Source organism: Quercus suber, unplaced genomic scaffold, assembly GCF_002906115.3.
Source record: "Quercus suber isolate HL8 unplaced genomic scaffold, Cork oak 2.0 scaffold_808, whole genome shotgun sequence".
NCBI classification, from domain to species: domain Eukaryota; kingdom Viridiplantae; phylum Streptophyta; class Magnoliopsida; order Fagales; family Fagaceae; genus Quercus; species Quercus suber.
The window spans coordinates 310-16,889 of NW_027070242.1; the positions used below are offsets into that span (position 1 = coordinate 310).

The 16,580-nt window shown below is 34.0% G+C and overlaps 1 long non-coding RNA gene, 1 other non-coding gene and 1 pseudogene across 2 annotated transcripts; all 3 read right to left on the reverse strand.

Moving 5' to 3' along the window:
* Positions 1-279: 279 nt before the first annotated feature.
* LOC136064955 (uncharacterized) lies at positions 280-2,362 on the reverse strand. The gene is made up of 3 exons (XR_010626617.1): positions 2,218-2,362; positions 1,472-1,561; positions 280-361 (listed from the first exon to the last, which is right to left on the reverse strand). It is a non-coding gene; the product is annotated as an uncharacterized LOC136064955 (long non-coding RNA).
* On the reverse strand, positions 428-498 carry TRNAG-GCC (transfer RNA glycine (anticodon GCC)). The gene has a single exon. It is a non-coding gene; the product is annotated as a tRNA-Gly (tRNA).
* Positions 2,363-6,261: 3,899 nt separating the features above from the next.
* LOC111985463 (glutamate receptor 2.8-like) lies at positions 6,262-15,963 on the reverse strand (annotated as a pseudogene).
* Positions 15,964-16,580: the final 617 nt, after the last annotated feature.

The window sequence follows — 16,580 nt, forward strand, 5'->3', positions numbered from 1 at the left end:
ACACATTAATCAGAGTCGAATAAACATTACTACAAAAAAAACACTCAGAAATATGGATAGTCCAAATCAACACTATGCCAAAATACAAACAGAATTAATTTAAACCAAAACTAAAAGAATCTAATTTCAATGAATCAAACCAAAACCCGTACAAAATTACATTTTTTTAATAAGAAAATGGAACGAATTTATGGTAAACAGAAAGGCAAAAAGAAAGAAAGAAACCAAGAAAAGAAAAAAAGAAAAAAAGAAAAAGAAAAAGAAAAAGAAAGGTTCTACCTTCCAATCAGCGGCAAAGGACTTTGTGGAGAGCAGTTGTTGAACATAACTCAACACTGTTGCGCCACGCAATACGTGGAAGCTGAGAGTGGAAGAAGAGTGTAAAAACAGAGATGGAATTGTGGAGCAGAGAGGGACCAAAAAAGATTGCACCAGCCGGGAATCGAACCCGGGTCTGTACCGTGGCAGGGTACTATTCTACCACTAGACCACTGGTGCTTTACACTATGGTTTTGATGATTCTGCCAATATCTAAGAAATTATAACTTACTAGTTACTATCCCTTGCTATGCACGTAAAACTTTTAGTCAAATGTTAACATGTTTATGTTAAAAGATTTCAACTGTTTAGAAGTTGAAAATTGTAGTTTGAATATTTCTTCCTATATTATGAACCAATTTATTATGGTAATCATATCTCAAAAGTTTAGGCTACATGAATGCAATTCATATTTAGTTAAATCCATTACTATAAACATGCTTTTACATTTATTTTGATAAGTACTAATAATTTTAGAAGACAGAAAAACTCCCATTCTTAATCTCCTCTTTCAAAGGCTTGTTCTAGCTACTTTATTCTTCTGGTAATGTATGCAAGATTGATGTGCTCTCCTAACAAAGGGAACAATGTGGATCTCTTGTAAAATTAATAATAATGATAATAAATTAATTTTTTGATAGGTAATAATGATAATAAATTAATAATTATTATTATTATAATAAGTAGATGGGGTGCCCCATGGATGTGTTAGATTACAAATTGTCCCAAAAGCTTAAGCTATTGAGATATGGTAAATTTAGTCATTTAATTAATACAATTCTAACCACATGTCACTGAGACCAACTACCTATCTTCCAAACAATATGAATTTTTCCTAAGCCTATGATATCTACCTAACCAATTGTGACTCCAAAAGTTCTTACATGTTGGCACTTTGAGCAATTCGTTTTACATGATTAGTGAAAAAGGTCAACCCATCATCATTATGTTCAAGAATACAGTGGTAATGATACAGAAGAAATTAAGTCCTCATACTGCAATAAGCATACTAAGAGTATGATAATTGGTGAATGGCAAATGAATGTGGTGGCACTTGGAAAACTAATTTATAGGTTGAAAGTTTCAGGTCTCAGATTTTCAAATAGGAGGCCATATTAAAGTTGAAAATTGCATAAGAAATTTTAGAGCAAACCTTATTTTAGGTTCTTGCATCTATTGGAACCGGTTCTCAAAACTTTTATTTACTACACAACGCTGTTATTTTGATTCCAGAGAAGAAGACCTGTACCCCATTTAAGATAGAAAATTGTAAGCTTAAAAAAGGTAAAGGGGAAAAAAAAAAGTGAATATAAATAATCTGCTTAGCTAATGGCACAACAATGAGGGAGATTATAGTATCATACTAATGAAAAACAAAAGAGAGACACACCCCATTAATTAATATTTCATTATTTTTTTAAGTTCAGGGAAAAAATAACAGCAAAGCTATTCATTGCTTTGTTAAATCTCTCTCTAAAAACAATTATCTAACAAAACCTACAAAGTAATCCACAATTGCAAACTGAATTTATACTAAGAAGGAAGCTGAAAACTTAAACTAAGTATTGAAATGTTTTCTGAATTTACGTCATCTTGTTGTACTCTATAAAAATCAGTAATTTTGATCAAAGTTCTCCACAAAAATGAACGCACAAAAAAAGGCCTAATTGCACATGTTAAAGTTCAAAATATGGATAAAAGTAACAGATGCCAAAACCCCATAACTAATGAAACACTCAAAGCTCCAGACTTTTCAATTTTCCCAATGCCACACTCTACACCCATGAACACCAACAACCTCAAAACCTTCTAAATCCACAATTTCGCATTGAAAAAAAATAAAAAATAAAAAAGCAAAAGCGAGGAAAAGATGGGAAAAACATGATCAGAGCACCTCACCTGTGTGAGCTGCGAATGAAGTTCGATGACTGGAGCGGAGCTGCAGAGCCGCTAATAGTGTGGCTTGGTCATGGGTAGGAGAGAGAGAGAGAGAGGACGAAGTTCTATTTTCTGGGTTTTGGTTTTGGCCCTTTTGGCGAAGGGTTTAGCGTGTCACGTATGGCCTTAGGTTTAAATAAAACAATTAAATACAAATAAATAAATATGGCTAAAGTTTTGAATTTGAATTTTATTTTCTGAAGTTGTTTTACGTTTGCATCAATAATAATATTCCCTTTATTCATATTTTCTGTTAAGTAAACTTGTCGAGCGTGTTTAATTCATTAAACAAAATAATAAATATTATTTTTATTATGCTATGTTATTTTTAATTGTTTATTTTATTTATTTATTTTTTAGATTACAAGAATGATGTGGCATTATTTTATTGTATAAACTAAATACATGTAACAAACTTGTGTGACACTTAAAGAAAAATATGGACGAAATGGGCTACTAATGCAAATAGAATAAAACTTCATGGTAAAATCTAAATTATAAAATTTTAGGATGTAAAATTTAAATACTCCAAAGTTTAGGGGCATAGTTTGCAATTTAGCAAATTAATAAATGAGATTTAAAATTGTGGAAGTTTCAAAACTTATATGGCACAATATAAAAAAGTCAACTATTAGTGAAACATCTTCGGTTTTATATATAAGTTTTTTTTTTTTTTTTTGGGGAAAAAGGGATATTCATTAAACGAAAGTAAAACACGAGCATACAAGAAGTGGAACAGTTATACAAAGTTCTAGTCGAGTCTAGACTAATTAACAAAGCAACATTAGCAGGGGGTTTGGGAAAGACTACAAAATCTTGTGAAAGAAGAACTCCCCTTTTAGCAAGTGCGTCAGTACACTTGTTTGCCTTCTTATAGCAATGCTAGATTTTAGCCAATGAAATTTTCTTTAAACCTTCCCTACAATCAACTACAATAACATCATTCCCATTTGGATTTCCACCATCCTTTTCTTTAGCAAGTCTACATCCAGTTTAGCATTTAGCTCTATCTCCATAGCACAAAGATTCAAAGACAAATACAAATTTATACTATCTCTTAACGCCCACAATTCGGCCACCACACTAGTTGTGTTCCCTATCGCTCTAGCATATCTGCTCACCTAGTCTCCATCTGCATTTCTAATAATTTTGCCTCCCTAGCATGCCCAAGATTTCCTAAAGAGGATCCATCAGAGTTCAGCTTGTACTAGCTTGTTAAGGGCCGATTCCATTTCACTTGGATGATGGGCTTTGTAGCCCCCTGCTTTCCTTCAAAGCCAAGGAATGTAAATTCTGCAGCTTTAGACATAACTTCAGGCATTAGATTTCTCTTTGGATTTTCATCTCTAAACACCACTCTATTGTGATGTAACCAGAGGCTCCACACCCCAAAGGAAAAAAAAATGGTATTTATATATACGTATAGTTTTAAGAGAGGTACTCTTGAATCATGGTGACACAATGTTTCTTTTTCTCATATTCATAATGGGTCTCGTTAATTGAATTTATGGTAGGAGTCTACCATGAATTTGAAAGAATAGAACACCACATCACCATACTTCGAAAGTATCTAATAATTTTCTATTTTAAGAGCATTTGCATTTGATTATGCATGAAAATTCCATTTTAAACCACCAATAAGACATTTTATTGTTTCTCCAAATAAAAAGGAAAAAAAAAAAAAAATCATTTCACCTATTTTATATAACCACTTTAACTATACTTCTCGTATCCCATTATCTATATGGGTGGAATAAAATATGTTTTTTTTTTTTTTTTTTACATATTTTTATAATAGAAACCAATGCTTGCCATCTTGAGATTAATGAAAAATTAGATTGAATAATAATAATAATAAAATAATAGTACTTTTTCACAAAGGAAAAAAAAATTGATTATTATTATTGCGTGCTTCCTTCTTCTTTTTGCCATGTGTCATTGTAGTATGTTTGAGAATGAACGCGTGTTATCATTGCATGCATCCACTGATTTGAAGATTCAACTTTTATAATATACTAGTATGTACCCCATGCACATGCACGAGCACAAATCACGTTCATACAGTTGCTTTAGCATTATCCATAAAAAAAGAGGGGGTGTCCACTTAGTACAATCACATCACGTAAAACATTTTATTTTTATTTTAAATTTATATGATATGATTTAGACTAGAGTTCATGAAAATTAATTTTATTGTGAATATTTTGATAACAATAAGTCAATAACTAAATGACATTTTGATATAGTTTTAAAATTTGCATATAGTGTGCCGAAGGTCTTATAATTTTGATATAGTTTTTTTTTTTTTTTTAAATATTTACAGTTTAATTTTAAACCACCCTAAATTATATGGGAAATATGTAATTTACCTATCATTATGTAATAAATGATAGTCACCTCGTGAAAGAAGAATGCAGTCACTTCCTGTTGAGAGAAATAACCATTCGATGCAATCATGAGTGATAAGAATAAACTTCTATTTTTGGGTAATAAATGATTAGACAGACTTAGGGGAATGAGATTATCTTAAATATTTGGGTAGAAAACCATGTCTATGATGAATTGTGTACATCCGACACAGATGCATCTTCATGCCTTGAGCTTGAAGAAAGACTTCTGTTGTCATGGTGTATATGTTGGTTAAATTTGGTTTTGTATCTCATACAAAACACATAGCGGAAGCAACAAACAAAAATCTATTTCATTCATGATTGATAACTTGCACTATATAAATCTAGAATTTAAGAACAAAATAGCGTACCTTGGTGTGGAGAAATTCAAACAAAAGATTATAAGTACTTGGGAACACTTTTAATCTTCACTCCAATTCCACTTTACGCACAAGAAGTGTGGTCTCTCAATCAATTTCCAAAGGGAGAATAACTGAGTGGTTTCACTCGCACATACACACCACTTCACAATGGTGTCTCACTTTTTCTCTAATAAAAATTCTGTATGTCTCTCCCTTTATATATAACTGATTATCTAATTGGGCCGGCCTATTGGGCCTTTCCAATTGGGCTTTAATGTGTGGCTCGGAGTGGGACCAAAAGGACCAATAAGACACTAGCTCCAATGGGCCTTGGGTTTTTCTGTCAACTCTTGACAAATCCAAAGTTACTATTAATTATATTTAATACCACTATATAAATATAATTGCACTCTAGGCCTTATTAATAAATTATATCCCAAAACTTTATTATACATGCAACTCTTATAAAATATTCATAGTAATTCAAAGTCATAAATATAGACTGTCACTTTGAAGATTACTACGTCTTAATCCTTGAGTACCCGGTTTAATCCTTTTAAGTTATTCATTATATATTTATGAAATCCAATTTCATAAATATATACTTTAGTAATTTCTTCCCAAAGTGGTTAGGCCTAACTCTCTGAATAACTAAACCCATTAAACTTATCTCAAGGGAATATTTTAAATCTCTATTAAGAGACTATGAATTCCATCTTGAGAATATATGTTCCATCAACACGAAATGTAGCTGCCCAACATACTAAGGTTTTGATCGTTACTTTAGATCTCACTTCTGATATATCAAAGCAACCTACACTTCATGATTAGGTCTATTATTCTCCCAAGATTAAGAGTTCATGCAAATATAAGTCGTGAGATTTATTATTCAATTAACAATGGTTAGGAGAATAATAAATCTCACAGCGGTCCAGTTCAATATGTCTTAGCTCTTAAAACATATTAACACATTAACTAGAAGTCTCCACTTCCATGATCAAGACAAATCATCTTAGTTGATATGTTATAGTCTTCGTAGATGAAATGCCCAATTTCATCACCGACTATGAACTAAAATTCTGAGTTTACAAAGAACTTGTGATTTATATCTTCTGTGACTAAATCACATAAATCACATATTATGCATCTCATGGACTAAATGATAATGTCCGAATATTCATGTTATCATTATTTTAGGTAATAATAAAACAACTTTATTAATTACAATATCAAGTCATACATCATGTCATACATAATGTCATTCATAATATCATACATAACATCATACAATAGGATTTAAGGGCACTAATCCCAACAGTATAACCACATCATCTGTTCCTTTAATGGAATTCCTTGAGTTGCTCTGCATCTCATCAATACTAGGTCTAGGTGAAGGGTCAAAAACGTTAGGATTGACTACGGCATGCACTCTTGATTCTTCTTTTTTGAAGTCATCTGAAGAGAGATCTTTTTGGTCAAAATATTTTTCCATTTCAACTACGTTGGACCAAAAGGAGTTGCTAGTACTATTGTTGTCATTTGAAACTAGCTAGTGTGAGTAAACTAAGTTAAACACATAAGCCAAGAGTGAAACCATAGAAGTGATTCCTGTGATGAGAAAGAGGCCCCTGAAGCTATCCACGCCAAGACTATGACTATATGGAGAGACTGTGGTGCTCTGACCTTCACAGCCAATTTGACTTGAAAAGTACTTCTTCTCAATAGCTTCAATTTTATCTTTATCTTGAGTGACATTAAAAATTTCCTTCGAAATGTAAGGGACTAAAGGAGTTTGTTGTCGGAAGGCCTGGAGAAACATTTAAAAAAAATATAGCATTTTGTAAATAAAAATAAATAAAATAGTCGATTTCATAAGAATTACTATATGAATTACAAATTTATTAAACATAAGAATTAGTTATGAAGCATGATGAGAATGACCAAGGATAAATAATAAAGGGCATTACTGAAGAAGTAGTTGGTGTTATTGCATTCTTAAAATAAAAGAAAATTCAGGTGGGTTTTCTTTAGATTAAATTACAGTTTTGATCTGAAAAGTTTTGGTCCTTTTGGATTGTTTTAATTTTGAGAATTTTCGTTTTGGTCCACCAAATTTGATTCAGTTTTCAAAATGATCATTCAATTCATGTTTGTGACTAATTTGGCAATTAATAAAGAAAAACCAAAGGAGCCAACATTGTTTTGTCAGCAAGGGCAATGTTGGTCACTATTTTAAAAACAAAATAAAAAACATTTTGACAATGAAATCAAAATAACACCATCCCAAATTTCAAGGGTTAGAAGGGTACTTTAGCCCTTTTTTGGGGGGGGGGGGGGTGGGGGTGGGGGAAGGAGTGGAGAAAGACTCACAAAGCCAAGTCCATTAGTTTTGTAGATGGGTCCAACCATGGTATACTTAGAGCAATACTTTGCAAGGAACAACTTCAAATAGGGAATCTCATCAAAAATAGCTGCAACCCCACTGTAATGGGTTCCATTTGACAGTGCTTCGTGGTACTCCTCATGGGTTTCGTATGGCTTCAACTTGGACTCATGGAAACCTAATTGTTTTATTAGAATCCCTTTAACAAAGGAATTCTTGTGATATCCAACAAAATAACCATTCTTTTTAATCTCTTTAACATCAACAAATGTAGGCTGCAATTTCTGTACTGTCAACATTGAGGTTAAGCTTGCGGTATAACTTTGAGTCAGGATGAGTACCACGAAAATCCATATGATTAGCACAAATCTTGACCAATTATTTACGACTTTCTCACCTGTAGGTACCATTCAATTATTATTAATATACACATGCATAATGAATATCTATGTTTTGAATTGAAACTAACTACAAAGGGAGAGAATAAAATCTTGGACAAAAATGCACAAAATTCATCATGGTTTTCTCGTCAAACACAGAAAGCCCTTTAGGTCATGAGTGTAACACTTAAGTCTATGTGGTATTATTTATATGTGTAAATTGTTAATTGTGTAACACTTAATCCCTTGAAGTTTTTGAGTGTACCATAAAAAACTCATGAGGTTTTGGGTGTAACTCAAAACCATCATTTAGTATTATTTTATGTGAAAATGCATTAATAATATAGACATGTGGGGTTAAGAATTACATTCGAAATTTCAGGGGCGTTCCTGTTTTGTGAAGAAGCCAAATGGAGGATTTTATATACTTTTCCCTAAATTCTTTCTATAGGGTTGAAGAAAACTTACTATGAGCAAAGGCAAGTGTTGAGAAGGAGAACTAGAAAATCAAGCCAAGTGGTTGCTTTGGAGGGCCTCTTAACTCAGTGTTTACACGAGGTTCAAGAACCCATACTACAAAACCTGTAAAAATGAATGCTGCTCCAGTTGTTAACCATAAATTCAAGCTCAGTGGCTTTAAGAAAATCCACAAGTTTTTGCTTTCATCCTCTTTCACCAAAACTACCATTGACACTCCTGATTCTGTATATGGCAAAGTGAAATCAACATACAAGGAGCGAGTAGCTAGGATTGTTATGTCTCCAATAACTGCATCATACTTCTGCATTGAGAGAGAGAGAGAGAGAGAGAGAGAGAGAGAGAGAGAGAGAGGGAGATAATTACCGATTGATGGACTTTGAAAAAAGTTCAATGAAGTAACTAACACACACCATCTAAAGTGAATAAAAATTTTATGCCTTATTTTGAGGGTTTTACATTATACTCCAAAAATCAAAATCTAGAACATGTCATTTTGTTTTCTTTATAAAATAACTGACATTTAAAATAGAAAAAAATTGGATACATATAACATATTACCGTTGGTGGAGTATAAAGTAGAACACTTAAGGTAGTACAAAGGATTTTTATTTACCTCGACTCAAAAAAAAAAAAAAGAAAAAAAAAAAGAAAAAAAAAAAAAAAAACCACCTGAGTTTTAATTTGGTAAAGAAGTTCATCGTATGTCCCATTACTCTGCCTATCTTTATTAATGTGGGGTATAAATTCATGAGGAAGGGGACAGGGTAATGCCTGTTGTACAGCAAGGAACACATCAATAGAGAACCCTGATATGATAGGCTTATCCCCATTCTACTTTCAAGAATTCTTCAAAACTTTTTTTCACTGGAACCCCAATCCTTAACTTTGTAGGCTGATCTGTTGTGTATCCTGGCCAGATCAGTGGTTTAAGTCTCTCCTTTGGAGTTGAGTATGCCTCTTCACCATTATCTTTCAAATCTTTTGAAAACCCTATCTGTCGAGTCCAATATCCAATAATAATCTCAGTTTTTCCTATTATATTGAACAGTTCAAAGGCTGGAGGCTTTAGCTGTCCGTTAACCAAATGAAAATTCCCACTTAGTCCTTGAAATTTAGTAGTTAGAATTGTATTGTGAAGCCTTGTACCCATTTAAAAAATGCCTAAGGCTTCAAGATCAACATTACTGTCACTATCATTTTTCTTCAAGAAGCTAGAATGCACTATGCCAGCCTTCTCCACCACCATTGCCAATGCCCAATCTGTATCATATGCCCATAATGCAAATAGGTTAAAGCTAGTAGTACTCTTGGTTTTTGTTTTGATTGAGGTTAAATTTCTCTTCCATTTTCTTTCAAAATCTTCAAGACGATTAGATGGGGGTAAGTATGGCCTTATTCCTACTACACCTTGCATTGAGTCCATGACCTTTGAGCTTATAGGAATAAACTTTTATTATATAAAACATGATATAGTATACAATTGTCGAGGAATAATTTATGAAACAAACTTAGGGGAATGAGTTCATCTTAAACATTTGGATAGAAAACCATGTCTATGATGAACTGGGTACATCCTGCATAGATGCATCACTATGCCTTGAACTTGAAGAAAGACTTCTATTGTCATCGTGTATTATTACATCATTTGTTCCTTCAGTGGAATTCCTTGAGTGGTTCTGCATATCATCAATACTTGGTGAAAGTTGAAAAACGTCAGGACTTCCCATATCAAGTACCCTTGATTCTTCTCTCTTAAAGTGACGTGAAGAAAGATCTTTTTGGTCAAGAAGTTCATCATATGTGCCATTACTCTGCCTATGTTTATTCACGTAGGGAATAAACTCATGAGAAAGGGGAAAGGGTAATGCATCTTGTAATGCATGGAACACATCAATGACGAACCCTGGTATGCTAGGCTTATCATCAGTAGAAGAATGCCATTCCACCTTCAGGAATTCTTCAAAACCATTTCTTATTGGAACCCCAATCCTTAACTTTTTTGGTTGGTCTGTTGTGTATCCTGGCCAAATCGGTTGTTTAAGTTTGTCCTTTGACGTTGAGTATGCCTCTTCACTAGTGTCAGTCAAATCTAGTGAAAATCCTCTGTTTCCCGTCCAATATCCAATAATCCTCTCGGTTCCTCCTATTACATTGAATAGTTCAAAGGCGGAAGGCTCCAACTGCCCCTTAACCAAGTGAAAATTCCCGCTTAGGCCTTGAAATTTAGTAGTAAGAATTATATTGTGAAGCTTTGTACCTATTTCCAAAATGCCTAAAGCTGCCAAGATCAACATTACTGTTGCTAGCATTTTGCTTCGAGAAGCTAGAATGCACTATGCCAGCCTTTTCCACTGCCATAACCAATGCCCAAACTGTATCATATGCCCATAATCCAAAGAGTTTTAAGCTAGTAGTAGTCTTGCTCCTTGTTTTGATTGAGGTTAAATTTCTCTTCCATTTTCTTTAAAAATCTTTTAAGTTTTTTTGAAGGGAGTAAGTACGGGCTTATTCCCAATACACCTTGCATTGAGTCCATGACCTTTGAGCCCATAGGATCTAGCAAAGATGAAAATCCTTGTGTGATGATCCATGCATGTCCTTCGCTCATCATTTCTACATTCTTTGGAAGTACAAAGAGCTTGGAGCCAAGTGAAGCAGTCATGTGCACGAGAAATACTCTTGTACGATTTGCCTTTAACTTGTTAAGCTCTTCACTGATTTCAGTATTATTAGAAGATGCAGGAATGACACTTCTGTAAGGTACCCGTGTGTCAATCTCTTGTAAGGCGTCCATTAAATAGGGAATTAAACCATTGCCATACTCTGTGTCTTCATAGATAGGGACAATTTCCCCCCAACCAAAGGCCTTAACAATGTCTACTATGGCTTTAACCTGTGCAGACTCATCTTAAGTTGTTTGTATGAAAAATGGGTTTTGGGATGGGGAAAGAAAGGGACTTGTGGCTGTAAAGGAAATTATGGGAACCTGAGATATGCGGCGAAGTTCTATCACAAACCTTGCTTGTGCTGACCTTTAAGGCCTATACTAGCCTGAACTTCTTCATTCTTTATTAAATCCAATGCTGAAATACATTTCAACAATGAAATGAATGATTTAGAAAATGGAAAATTTACTGGCATTTTTCAATAACGAGGACAAAAAAAATAATTATAGCAGCAACATACAATTATTTGAAAGATTTTCAAAAGATGATGGAAAATGTTTGTTAGAATATAAGCCCAATTAGATCCAAGAGTCCATTATACTGTCTATGTAGTTTATACTTTGTGCTTCATACTACTGTAATTATGTACTTTGGTATCTCTATGCGCCTATATAAAGGTAATCTTTGTACGGTTTTACAAACAATCCATTGTGCAAAATTCAATCTTTTCAATGTTAACATGTTGGAGCATCAACATGCCAAGAATTGTTTGTAAAAAGGTGAGGATGCAAATTCAAAAGGCTGGGGTCAATTCTGAACTTAAAACGAACCAGATTGCATGTTTAGAAGTTTGTTAGTGCGTGGAGGAGCAAAATTCCGCAGAATCCCTGAATGTGCTTTGTTGGTGGCTTATTTGCTGAAAATACTGTAGAAAAATGGAGAGTGATTTTTTGGTGCTTGTCAAACGCACAGTATAAAGACTAGGATCTGCAGCAATTCTGAAGTTCCTGGTGCAAAGTATGTTTCCCTTGACAAGATCCTAATATTAAACATCTAATAATTATGCAAAACTTATTACCTTTTATTTTTTTTTATTTTTTTTTAAGAAATTATACTTTTGTTGAGGTTCAAAATAATTAAATAGCCACAAATAGGCCCAAAAGAGATGAAAAAAGACTTTGGGCCCATTTCACACAAAAAGAGAGAAATAATAAAGGGTGGGTTTTCACAATAAAGAAAAGGAAAAAGAAAAGAAAGAAAGGGGAAGAAGCCCAGAGGATCTGATCTAGAGGTCCACCAAAAAAAAAAAGGCCCAAGAAACAGATAAAAAAACAGCAAGCCAAAGGAAGCCCAGAAAGAAGAATTGGGTCGGGACGCCTAGAAGCAGCACCAGAGGTAGAGGATCCTTGGACGCACGAAGTGAAACTAAAGCAGATTTGAAGAGAGAAAAGAGACAAAAGGCACGCGGACCTTATGACCCAGGCACACAGTGGAAGTACAAAGCAAAACGCAGGAGCTTTGGTTCCAACCATTTGAAGAAAGAGACAAGGAAAAGTACAACTGGGAAAAGCTGGAGCAAAAGCCAAAAAGCCTCAGGTCAGCCAACGGGAAAATCTGGAAATGGGAAGCTAGTTGGGAGACTTTCATCTGGTCGCAACAAAAAGAAAGAAACTATGAAGAAAAGGAAACGACATGATCCTGAAGCAACCAGGCATGGGACAGACTTCAAGGGGCAAAAAGGAGAAATCGTTAGTACCCCGGGAGCCCGAAGCTGTGCTATAAAAGGGGGGAGGGAAAAAGGATAAGGCATTCAATTTTGGACGATTAGATCATTCGTTAAGGCATTTAAAATCGTTTTTTTTTTTTTTTTTTCTGAAGTCTCATAAAAATTGTAGAAGAGACTCTGTAAAACTGAAGGGAAAACAGAGGAATTTGTTCCTGGTATCCCAGAGGCAGCTGCTACAGTACATGCTCGGATTCAACGAATTCAAACCTTGCAAGTCTTTGAAGCTTGAATGGCTATCAAAGTCTGTAATTTTTGAACTTAGTTGAACCTTGCATCATGTCTTAGTGAGCATTGTAATCACAATTAAAAGAAACAAATGAAACACACCTCATTAATTAGAGGATCCCTAACGTGTTCTTTACATTATATTTCACTTATTATGCATTTCCTTTACTGTTAAAATGTCATTCAATACGAATACTCTTTTTTTGTCAGCTGTTTGTATTGTAGGAAGTTTGTTCTGTGCACCAATCAATTCTTAAAACAGCCCTTTAGCTGCGGAGAATCGATCCCAGTCCACCAAGAACATCTTATACGGCCCAGGATCCTTGGGCCATAGTGCTAAAGAAAAAAAGGCACTCCCACAACTTTTAATCTCAAAATTTGGAAGACTAGGATCTGCAGCAATTCTGAAGTTCCTGGTGCAAAGTATGTTTCCCTTGACAAGATCCTAATATTAAACATCTAATAATTATGCAAAACTTATAACCCTTTTTTTTTTTTTTTAAAGTAATTATACTTTTAATCTCAAAATTTGGAATTATTTTCATTTTGGTCCATCAAATTTGATTCTACATTCTAAATGGTAATTTTGTCCATGTCCATGACTAATACGATTAAGAAATTATGTTGTTTTACTGGCACTTAATGGTCGGATAAATTACAGAGCTGGTCATGAAAAGGGAATTTGATATTTTGATAATAATTATCACACTTCTCCTCACATGTGAGCTCAGACTCCCCCTTAAAAAGTGTAGTCCAGCACGTGAGATTTTTTACATTTAAAATTAGAGAGTAAAGACAATGATAGAACTCAGAAACTCATTCTAATACCATAATAAATTATCAATCGTTCCAAAAGTTCAAGTTATCACGGAAAATAGTGAATATAATCATAATTCTAACATGAATGATTATTTTGAAAAATATAATCAAACTTGGTAGACCACAATGAGAATTCTCAAACTTAAGGAACCAAAATAAAAACAACCACCTTTAAAGGTCAAAAGTATAATTCAGTCCTTTTTTATTATTTTTTTATGGGGAAAAACTAAAATCTTAATTTTTGTACTTTTTTCCTCTTCTAGTGGGAGCTTTATACAAGTCTTAATTAAGTTGCTTAGACCTAAAACAAGCTTGAGCATTTAGAAACGTACTTGCAGATGCTGCAGCAATGATATCATTCCCAGAATCCTTTATGAGGAGAGACAGTCTTGTGCTATAGTTATCATTCACAGCATAGAAGTCTGAGAGCCCCATGGACAGGTAGCTCTCTGCCACACTTCCAACTGGGGACTTCAAGTCAAGAACAACTCCTATTGGTATGACCTCCTTTGTCATCACCAAAGGCGGATGACCCCAGAGGCTGAGGCTGAGGCTGAGCAAGAGAATGGATAGGAATTTAGAGAGGAGGGGCTTCTGGTTTGCCATTGTCAAACCTTTGCAAATTGGTAGCTAGAGGGTTTATTTGCCATTGTCAATGTTGACTGTTACTTGTTTGAAAATTCGGCTGACTGTTGAAGTTTGGGGCAGTGACCGTTGACTGCTTTACGTGGCCCTTTTTAATGGAAAAATATTTATTCACATGCGCTGGTTCACAAGCAATATTTTACACAAATATCAGTAATTGATGCAGGAATATTCATATTTTAAAAATGTTCACATTTTTACTCATGAAAAATTATGTGAAAAAATAGACGTAAAATAACAGATATGTAAATATCTGAGAAACAAGGCCAAAGCTTGGGTCCATTGCGTTAAATGCGCTTGACTTCTTTTGATGATGGCATTTGGTTTCATTAGAACTATGTAACACATGTGCGTTTTCAAATTTGGGTGCGGGTGTATGTGCAGGTGCAAGATTCGGTAATTTTTGAAAAAGAAGTGCGGCAAGATATGCCGATTAAAAATTTTTTAAATATATTTTCTTTATATTTTTACTATTAAAATATTCTTAAAAAACATATTACTATGCCTTGATTCACAAAACACATCTTTGAGTTGGGAAATTTGTAATATAAAACTTTCCTAACTTTTTGGATGAATTATATAGAAAAATTTTATTATTACAAATTAATTCACAATTTCTTGCTATAACTGTAATGTGGTAGTGTGAGTGGTAGAGAAAAAATTATAAGTCCATATATATTATATATACGCTCTGTTTGTTTCGATGAAAAGCCTAGTAAAAAAAGATGAGTCAAAATAAAACTATCTTTGATCAACGTAAAAAGTATAGTTTATTTTTAGAGATCATTTTTCATTAAATTTTTTTGGAAAACAACTCTATCTCACAGTAAACTAAATAAAAGAAGTTAGGATGTTATTTTTCAACTCATTTAAAGTTGCTACCAAACATTGAAAAATGAGATAGTTTTATAGAAAATGCTTTTTGGAAAATTACTCATTTTTTAGAAAACATCATTGTTGAAACAAACAAAGCAGTACCCTGTAGACGCTGTGAAATAGTTTGCTTTCTTAAAACAACTTGAACTATATATTGTGTCATCAAGAAATTTTTTTGCAGTTTGCCAAGTTAGAGTTGTGATAAAAAAATTTGTGAAATAGTTTGCTTTCCTAAAACAGCTTGAATTATATATTGTGTCGTCAAGAAATTATTTTATTTTAATTTTCTAAAACAAAAACACGTCTCCGGTGGCATTTCATAAGGTACCTGTAGACGCTGCAGTAATGACATCATCCCCAGAATCCTTTGCGAAGAGAGTGAGTCTAGTGCGATAGTTATGATTCACTGCATAAAAGTCAGAGCGAGCCATGGACATGTAGCTCTCTGCCACCCTTCCCACGGGGGACTTCAAATCAAGAACCACGCCTATTGGTATGACCTCCTTTGCCAACACTAGAGGCTCATGACCCCAGAGGCAGAGGGAAAGGGAGAGGGTGAGTAAGAGAAATGATAGGAAAGAGAACAGGTGCTTCTGGTTTGCCATTATCAATGTTTAACTGAGATCAAGCTAACCTTGCCAAATGATAACTAGAAAAAGCAGAGGGGACCACACGTTAGCAATTTGCAAAGTGTTTGAATTTAAGTTTAGAAAATTTGTTCTACACGTTAAGTCGTTATCTGTGAATTGTTTGAATTAGGTTTGGAAAATTCCATTCACTGTGGAAAATTTTGGGCGGCTGACAGTTGCCTGGCTTACTTTGCGTGGCCCAAATTTACAGGCACAGCTAGCCTTCATTTTGTTGTCTAATTAAGATGCTCAGATAGCTATGGTCGGACACATTACACACGACATGAATGCAACAAGAGCAGTTGGACCCACGGGAATTTGGTAATGACTTTCCAATTTCAATATTCGCACTGAATTTTGTGGCCATTTCATTGATCATTTGCATCTTCGTCTCAAAATCAAATTTCCCTTTGCTGATGCGAGCTAGACCTGTGACCGCTTGGTTAATTAGCATTTAAACTTATTCGACCAAAAGTCATGTCGGCATTGTGAGAACGTGATTTGTAAGCCTGGCAAGTTAATAAATTCGCTAAGTGCATTCACGTCAATCTGTTTGTAATGGAAAAAGGTCAAGAATTTACGTAATTTTGCCTAAAAATGACTCACATCACTTTGTGTATATAATTGTTTAAATTTACAAGTTTGTTACAATAATCGTGACACTATTCATTTTGTATTTATTT